Source organism: Neophocaena asiaeorientalis, unplaced genomic scaffold, assembly GCF_003031525.2.
Source record: "Neophocaena asiaeorientalis asiaeorientalis breed wild unplaced genomic scaffold, Neophocaena_asiaeorientalis_V1.1 scaffold197, whole genome shotgun sequence".
NCBI classification, from domain to species: domain Eukaryota; kingdom Metazoa; phylum Chordata; class Mammalia; order Artiodactyla; family Phocoenidae; genus Neophocaena; species Neophocaena asiaeorientalis.
In genome coordinates this window covers 5,689,105-5,698,252 of record NW_020174703.1, presented here as the reverse complement: position 1 = coordinate 5,698,252, position 9,148 = coordinate 5,689,105, and the positions used below count along the sequence as shown (strand labels likewise).

At 40.2% G+C, this 9,148-nt stretch overlaps 1 non-coding gene across 1 annotated transcript; it reads right to left on the bottom strand.

The window, feature by feature from the left end:
* Window positions 1-7,653: 7,653 nt before the first annotated feature.
* On the bottom strand, window positions 7,654-7,784 carry LOC112409298 (small nucleolar RNA SNORA31). The gene has a single exon (XR_003005138.1). It is a non-coding gene; the product is annotated as a small nucleolar RNA SNORA31 (small nucleolar RNA).
* Between the last annotated feature and the right edge of the window lie 1,364 nt (window positions 7,785-9,148).

Sequence of the window (9,148 nt, the reverse complement as noted above, 5' to 3'; positions counted from 1 at the left end):
TATTTACCTTCCAAAGGTCCCATCTCCAAATACCACCACATTGGGGATTAGGCTTTAACATATGAACTTTGGAGGCCCACAGATATTCAGTTCACAGTAGGGTACCTACATGACCAGTACCCAGAAAAACCCTGAGCACTAAGTCTTTAATGAACATGTAGAAAACATTTCACATGTGTTGCCACAACTCATTGCTGGTGGAATTAAGCACATCCTATGAGATTTACCTGGAAAAAGGAATTTTGGAAATTTATTCCTGGTATCCTTCAGACTTCACCCAATATGCCTTTCCCTTTTTGATTTTGCTTTGTATCCTTTGTATCCTGTGTAATAAACCTTATCCACAAATACAACTATACGATGAGTCCTGTGGATTCTTCTAACAAACCTCCAAACTGGGGGTGGCAGTTGGTGTCAGAAATGGGATTCACTAAAACAAGCCCAACTCACTGAAATATGGCTAAAGCAGTATTTAGAAAAAGGATGAAGGGGACATAATGATAAACTTTCAATGCCAAGTGGCTACCTAGTCATCTGTAATATGAAACGGCAGCAGAGATGATGTCTGCTATGAAAGGTAGAGATTACCTATGAAATTTTAAAATGATACATCCAACTCCAGAGGGATTGGCTCATTGAATGTGCTGGCTGCTTTGGGCAATGGTAGCTGAAGTGAGGAGATTAAAAATTGCAATTGCAGCCTGGATGATGCCTTAGGGTTTTGTTCTCTCCTCCAGGTGGGAGGGGAAAAGATTGTCAGTGCCAAGGCAAGCTTTAGATAAATCAGAAATAAAGGAGAAGGGGAAAACAACATTTTATCCACTGGTACAGCAGCCCCTTGCATTCCAGCTGGGATCTCTAAGCAGCTGTAATGTCAATCCTGAAAGCATTGAGTTTACTGCTAGGGGATTGTGTAAACTTGCAATGAAAAAGAGAGAGAGAGAAAGAGAGAGAGAGACTTTCCAAAAAATGGCTTTTTATTTTGTGGCTATTGCTTCTGGATGTATGATAAAAATAAATGTAAAATACTATATGCTTGTAATTTCATACATGTTAGAGGAATTATCACAGTCAGGGAAAGCTGCCCAATAAACGGTGTTAGTAGAACATAAATTCCTTGCTTTTTGCTGGAATGGGTTAAAATTTAAAGTCTTTTGCTGGGTGGGTTAAAATTCAAACTCTTTGGGTATCAAAATCTCACAACTGATTATTTTTGCTAAGATTTTTGCCTGTTGGAGTCTATGGGAAAAGGTAGACAACATAAAAGGAGAGAAAATCTCCACAGGAAAATCAACTTTTGCATTTTAAAAGGCAGGTTTTAGTTTGCTAATAAGCTCTTATAAAATCAGATGTCTACTAGCGTTTGTCATACAGAGTGAAGTAAGTCAGAAAGAGAAAAACAAATACCGTATGCTAACTCACATATATGGAATCTAAAAAAACGGTACTGATGAACCTAGTGGCAGGGCAGGAATAAAGATGCAGATGTAGAGAATGGACTTAAGGACACAGTGGGGGAATGGTAAGCTGGGATGAAGTGAGAGAGTAGCACTGACATATATACACTACCAAATGTAAAATAGATAGCTAGTGGGAAGCTGCTGCATAGCACAGGGAGATCAGCTCGGTGCTTTGTGACCACCTAGAGGGGTGGGATAAGGAGGGTGGGAGGGAGGCTCAAGAGGGAGGGGATATGGGGATATATGTATGCATATAGCTGATTCACTTTGTTGTACAGCAGAAACTAACACAACAATGTAAAGCAATTATACTCCAACAAAGATATTTTTTAAAAAGCAAATGTCTAACCCTTAGAGGCTGATGATTTTCCAGCCTAATGTGCATATTTTTGAGTGGGTCAATTTGGACTTTAAGTCTGACAAGATAAAAGGGGCTTAGAAGGACTTGAAACCTCACTGTGTGGCCCAGTAGTCTCTTGGCTTTGCTGCTGCTTAAGAAGAAAAGTCCTTTTTGGAATCCTGAATTCAGAAATCCTATTTGCCTGGACCTAACGGTAGGATGAAACCTCATAATGATTGTGCTGGTCCATAAGGATTGTGATGGACCTCTAAAAGCAGACATAGGTTCAATGAACAGAACTCAGACTCTGGGACTATTGCAGATTTAAGACCCTCCCCCCTATGGGGCCATAAACTATAAAAACATTATGGATGCTGACTGGACCACATAGGTATCTTGCAGATGCCCATGGGAAAGTGCTTGGGGAAAGTGCTTGTTCTCTGACGGGACCATATGAAACCAAGCTTCTAGTGGCTCTATCTGTATAATGCAGGAACTAATTGCATCACAAGAAACCTAACTTGTGATTCCTGTCGAAAGCTCCAAGTTGGGAGAGAGCACATTACGGGGAGTGGGACCTCTGCACCCACTCCTAACAGATAGGGTTCTCATCCCCTTCCCAGGCAGGTCTCACTGCTGTTGACTTGTGTTTGGATTTTAAGATTATCTGAAATTTACAATGGACTGATAACCTGATTCTACTTCACTCACATTTCTTCTTAGTTAGGAATTTTGATTATTAAACATAGCTGTCCCCAGACAGAGATTGGTCTTTTCTGGGCTATTTACTGAATAAATGATCAGGATGACAGGTGTCAGAGTTATGTAAACACATTCTGAAAACTCTTGAAAATTCAGGATTTTGTCCTACCAGTTCCTGAACATGATGTGTCTTTCTGGCTAAGTTTATTAAAATTGTTTTTCTATGCAAATTTTTCTATTCCTCTGTTTGGATTTGTTAAATTAATACTTACTAAGTGGAGTGCAGGATATCAGATGGCGAGCTGCAGTTCAACAGGAGATCACAAGAGGAATTAAAATAGAGAAGTTTATTACTCACAGGTCCTGGAGGAAATACCTGGCATGCTTTCAGGGACCACATGGGGAGGTCAAGGCAGAGTGCAGACAGAGAGAAGCAGGACCTGGGGAACACGTTTTTATTAGAGTCTACGGGTAGAGTGCTTTGTGGTTCCCAGGCTAAGGCCTGATTTGGTCAATTCAAACCAAAAGAGCAGGGTTCTGATAAATCCCACAAAGGTCTTATTGGTCTTATCTAAGGAGCATATAGGGGAAGGCCCTGGAAGGCGGGGAGATTGTTGATCACAAGGGCTGTTGGGGAGGTCATATCAGGAACTTAGATTTCCTTGTGACTCTGTGAGCTGCCATCTGGGGCATGGGTTTGCCTGAGGGGACTAGTGTCAGTTTAAGGTCACTGCTGGCTGCTTGGCCAAACAAAATAGATGCTGAGGCAGCAACAGCGTGGAGTAGCTTAGCTAAATTCTCAACACTCTCTTTATACCAAACACTTCCTGCTGAAAGGTCTAGATGAGAATAAAAAATGATTGGGAAAAAAATGTAAAGTTAAGATTACTGTATGAGACACACTGATTTTGTAAAAACACAGAAAAAACAAAAAGCCAGCACCTGGGAGATGCAGGGAAAGGTGGGCATTAATGATTTCTGTTTTTTATAACTGCTGTTTTTTAGAACTGCTCCTGGGGGAATTACCTGGCAGTGCAGTGGTTAGGACTCAGCGCTTTCACTGCCGGGGTCCCAGTTTCAATCCCTGGTCTGGAAGCTAAGATCCTGCAAGTTGCGCAGTACGGCCAAAAAAAAAAAAAAAAAGAACCACTCCCGAATGCCAGTGCTGCCTTCCCAAGATGCTGTAAGTCTTGAATTCAAACTGACTGCTGAGCCTATAAGTACACCTAACAACACTGACTGTGACACAACAGGGAATGTCCCCAGCTCCTAAATTTCCACGAAGAACACCTGTAGATGTTGTCCCCACTCATGAGGCAAATGAACTGAGGTCAAAGACAAGCAAAACTGATTGAAACTGACTGCCTTCTGGAAATCCTTCTAAAACTAGGGACTCAACTGAATTATTTGGACTGAACAGAGAGCCCTAAGGCAGAAGGATCCACAGTGGGAAGCCACACTGGAAGCCTCGTTAACCTGTATTGCCTGACTAATGTGTGTCCTTGTTGGGGTGACTTAACAGTTGCACACTTTTTGTTTCCAAGGGTACTCTCTGTGTGTACCTTGACTATCACGGACCATCTCAGTCCTGGAAGGCACGCAGGTCAGCTTCAACTTACCAGTCAGGATTGTGTTGTGCTTGAATCGATGGCTCAGGCCAGGTTAAAAAAAGGTTAATACAAAAACTTAAGGAGAAAGCCACCTAGCTTTCTAAGAATCACCTTTATTTTTAATGGGATTTATTTAAATTGGCTAAATTCAGGACCCCTAGAGGGCATAACAAAAGTCAATATTACAGGATACTTTCACCCTGCTGCATGGGGTCCTACTGAAAATAATTTTGCTCTAAAAATGCCTTGGCCAAGAAGGTGGACTCTGCAGAAAAGAGGTAACACAGAAGGCTGAGACTGCCTATCCTTAGAAAGGCCTCCTTGCAAGGTTGGCCCTTAACTGGTATCTGGGAACTTGGCTGGTAACCAGTCCCCTGTAGTGATATAAAACTTTCCCTAACTGGAACCCTCCTACACTGTTGGTGGGAATGTTAATTGGCGCAGCCACTATGCAAAACAGTATGGAAGTTCCTCAAAAACCTAAAAATAGAGTTGCCATATGATCCAGCAATCCCACTTCTGGGCATATATCCAGACAAAACTATAATTTAAAAAGATACATGCACCCCTATGTTCACAGCAGCACTATTTACAATAGCCAAGACATGGAAATGGCCTAAATGTCCATTGACAGTTGAATGGTTAAAAAAGATGTGGTTTATATATACAATGGAATATTACTCAGCCATAAAAAAGAACAAAATTATGCCATTTGCATACAGATGCAAATGGCATAATGGACCATTATGCCATGGTCCTACACAGATGGACCTAGGGATTATCATACTAAGTGAAGTAAGTCAGAATGAGAAAGACAAATACCATATGATATCACTTATATGTGGAATCTAAAATATGACACAAATGAACTTATCTACAAAACAGAAACAGACTCACAGATATAGAGATCAGACTTGTGGTTGCCAAGGGGGAGAGAGGGCAGGGGAGAGTTGGACTGGGAGTTTGGGAGTAGCAGATGCAAACTATTACATATATATAGAATGGATAAACGACAAGGTCCTATTGTAAGCACAGGAAACTATAATCAGTATCCTGTAATAAACCATAATGGAAAGAATATATATATATATATATATATATATATATACACACACATATATATATATATAACTGAGTCACTTTGCTGTATGTACAGCAGTAAATAACCCAACATTGTAATTCAACTATACCTCTCTCTCTCTCTCTATATATATATATATAACTGAATCACTTTGCTGTACACCAGAAACTAACACAACATTGAATATTAACTGTACTTCAATAAAAAAGAAAGATAAAAAAACTCCCTAACTGATAAGAGTGGCCTATACTGCTTGTACAACCAAGGTGATTTACGCTGAACAACTGCTTTCCTTCTGAAAGTCCGGAGTTTTGGGACCTCCCAGGCAGAGCATGCCTACATGACCAGCATCAAATAAAATCTTAGGGTTCTGAGGCTCCCTGGTAAACCCTTGGCACGTGTTGTCACAAAACATTGCTGGAGGAATTAAGCACGTCATGTGTGACTCCACTAGGAAAGGACTCTTGGAAGCTTGAGACAGGTTTCCTCTGGACTTCACCTAAGGGCTTTTTCTGTTTGCTGATTTTGCTTTGTATCTTTTCACTGTTATAAATCTTAGCTATGAGTACATGTTGAGCCCTGTGAGTTCTTTTAGTGAGCCACCAAACCTGGGGGTGGTCTCTGGGACCCCAATGCAGGAAGGAAAGGGAACTCTTCAAACCTTGGGCCAAAAGTTTTCCCAAAGTAACAAGATATAAATTTACCACCAAAAGAAAAAGAATTTGGTCTACATTATATAAAATTAGTCCATCTCCATTTTTTTCCCTAGTTAAGCCCATCTCTTTCAAAGTGTGAGAGAAAGATAGCTCTCCACTTTGCATGTCCTAAAGTTCTTATAACAAACCTAGCACAGCAAAGGAGCAGCAGCAGCTGCCAAGTCTTGGCAGCTGGGGGAGAACTGCTCTTCCATCCTGTCTGGGAAGCCAGGGCGTGAAAGGAGGCCATGCCACACCCTGGGAGCCCAGCCGCCAGCTTTCCCTGGCAGAGGCTTGGACACCTGCCTTGCGGAAATGCTTCCAGGGGCATGGGACCAAAGGGAGCTGCCCTTTTGACCCTGCTCTAATGCTCTGCCTTGCCAAGCCACAGTGTTTATGCAAAGTGTCAAGTGGCTGAGATAGCTGCAGTTTTCTAGAGTTTGATTGTCCATTTTCTTATGGTACTTAATATGAAAGGAATTACCTTCTCTTAGAGGGTAGGAAACTTGTGGTGTGTGTTCTCATAAAGTGATCAGACATCAAGGGTGCCCAGGTAATCAGTGACAATGATCCTTGGCCTGTGTAAAAATGAAGTGGCTTTGCAGTGCCCTCTTTCACATTTGCTGCCTCAGAAGACTGCAATAATGCATAGATGATTTTGCCTTTATTTCACTCTCTTTCATTCATTTCCTTTTATTTCATTTCATTCCCTTTATTTCATCCTCCATAGCCCCTATATGTTATAGTAATGTATTTTTTAGTTCATATTTTTTCTTAACAGTTAAAGGGAAGAATTATTCCTCACACTGCTTTCAAGCTTGCCCAAGTCAGTCTCACTTTGGAAAAGAAATGCTATGTACAGAAGAACTACACTGCTACATCTCTTTTTTTTCCTTTCTTTCTCTTTTTTTTTGGTAGTCAAAATACATCAGTGGTTTTTAGACAGTTTTCATTTGCCAGAAAGCAGTGCTTGAAACTGTGTGCTATGTTCTATTTAATGTCTTGACTGTCAGAATGTTCTTTTGCAGGCAACATATCCTAATGTAATCATCCATTTCCATGATGGTTGTCCAGTTACACTGTGAAGTTTGCAAGCCTTTTGAGGTGATTATCAAGACACAGACTGCTTGTTGCTTAACCAAGTGTCCTAAAGCATGTATGTGAAGGTACATAATTATCATTTTTTATTCTAAAAAGCTATGTAGCTTATATTATGAAAACTATTTTAAAAATATACCACTGTTGATGAAAAAATATGTGAGGGAAATAAGGTATGTTTTTTGAGATTTGCCTACTGGAATATTTGTTGTATAAATATCCAGTTACTTTGGCGTTAAGCATCGTTGAGTTCTGCAGAATTCTGGCTAATGGTAGGCTTCATCAGAGTCAAAGTTTTTAGATACTGTAATAGGTTTTTATAAAACAATGCCTCATCTCTTTCACAAGAGACCTTTAAACACAGCATTGATTCTCATCTGCCAGAAACTGGACCAGAGATGGACCCTGTGCAGCTCTGACTCCAGGAGTGTTATTAATTGTATGACCTCTCATGGTCTTTTTGATCCCTGAGCACCTATTATTCTATAACAGATTGAACACACTGTTTGTTAAAATTTACCACTTTGTAGAAAACTTTATCAGTTCAGCTCATCAGTGTGTTATACTTCAGAAAAGTCTTCCTCCCAGTTACTAATTTCACAGTGCAATTTCAGAGTCTAAGGGTAGTGCCTCAGTACTTTTTTTTTATTTGTGAGTTGCAATTTTTTCCTGTATTCCCCCATTCAATCTGGGCTGCCACAATCAGACAGACGGAAAATGTGAGGACACTTTTTTCTTGCATCTGTAGTGGAAACCTTAGCAAACAGGAACTGCTCCAGGCCCGTCAAATAGATGCATCTCAGCACTTTCTTTTAACTTGAGTCCATAAGCCTGCCCATGAGAAGTGCTCCAGAGAAGAACTGGGCTGGGGGAATTAGACTCTTGTGAGTCTCACTTCTAATAGGGGCAAAATTTTGCGATGTACAATAAAGGAGTGGATCACCAAACATTTAAAGGGAATTGTGACAAAATACTTATGACATTTAGAAAAATAAATCAGAAAAATTAAATTTTGAATCAATAAACAATGGGAAATCTTCAAAGTACTATAAAGAAAAACGTTAATGAAGCATATATATATAAAACAGTGGGAGTTACACAAATGGGTAGCGACTAGATCAAAATGCTATTGAACTACAAGTACTCTGGGAAGATAATAATGAAGATAGCATAGCTTTTCAATCTCTCTGAATCCCCACATAAAAACCAATAGCACAACTGTAAATGAAAACACCCATGGGGCTTCCCTGGTGGTGCAGTGGTTGAGAATCTGCTTGCCAATGCATGGGACATGGGTTCGAGCCCTGGTCTGGGAAGATCCCACATGCCGCAGAGCAGCTAGGCCCATGAGCCACAGCTATTGAGCCTGCGCTTCTGGAGCCTGTGCTCCGCAACAAGAGAGGCCGCAACAGTGAGAGGCCCCCGCTCGCCACCAACTGGAGAAAGCCCTCGCACAGAAACGAAGACCCAACACACCCAAAAATTAATTAATTAATTAATTTAAAAAACACCCATGGACAACTCTGCAACAAATATTGGCAACAAGATGTCCTCCACCCTCAAGTGGAAAGTGTGAGGTCACACAACCAACAGCTAAGACCTGATATAGTTGTCCATGCTGAAGGAAGAATGAAGTAAATAAAAGGGCATCCATCAGACCTAAGAACAAGAGGATCACAAAATAGCCAATAGTTTAGAAAGCACAAGGGACCAATTTGAGATTCGTGTTATCCTTCTATCCACAATGTTGCTGAACTATTTTTTTAGAACTAGATTATAGATCTTCTTGGATTTTCTATGGAGACATATTGTCTATAAATAATAAAAGTTACTTCTTTGTTTCCACTGTCCTTTTATTTTCCTTTTTGTCTTACTAACACTTCAGTAACATGTAATAAACCTGAAAAGCTTGACTCGTTCTTGACTTCAAAAAGAAAACTACTAATATTTCACTTTTAGATATGATGTTTATTTTATCAAGTTTCTATAATGAAAATGTTTTTCTAATTGCATCACAAGTAAATATGGCAAAATACAACTTTGGTTACATCTTGGTAGAAGATCATGGTAGATTAAAACTAATTGCAACTCTTTGCTACTTCTTCCATTGAGAGTTGGAGTCTAATTCACTCCCCCATGAATCTGTCCTGTTCTTACTAACA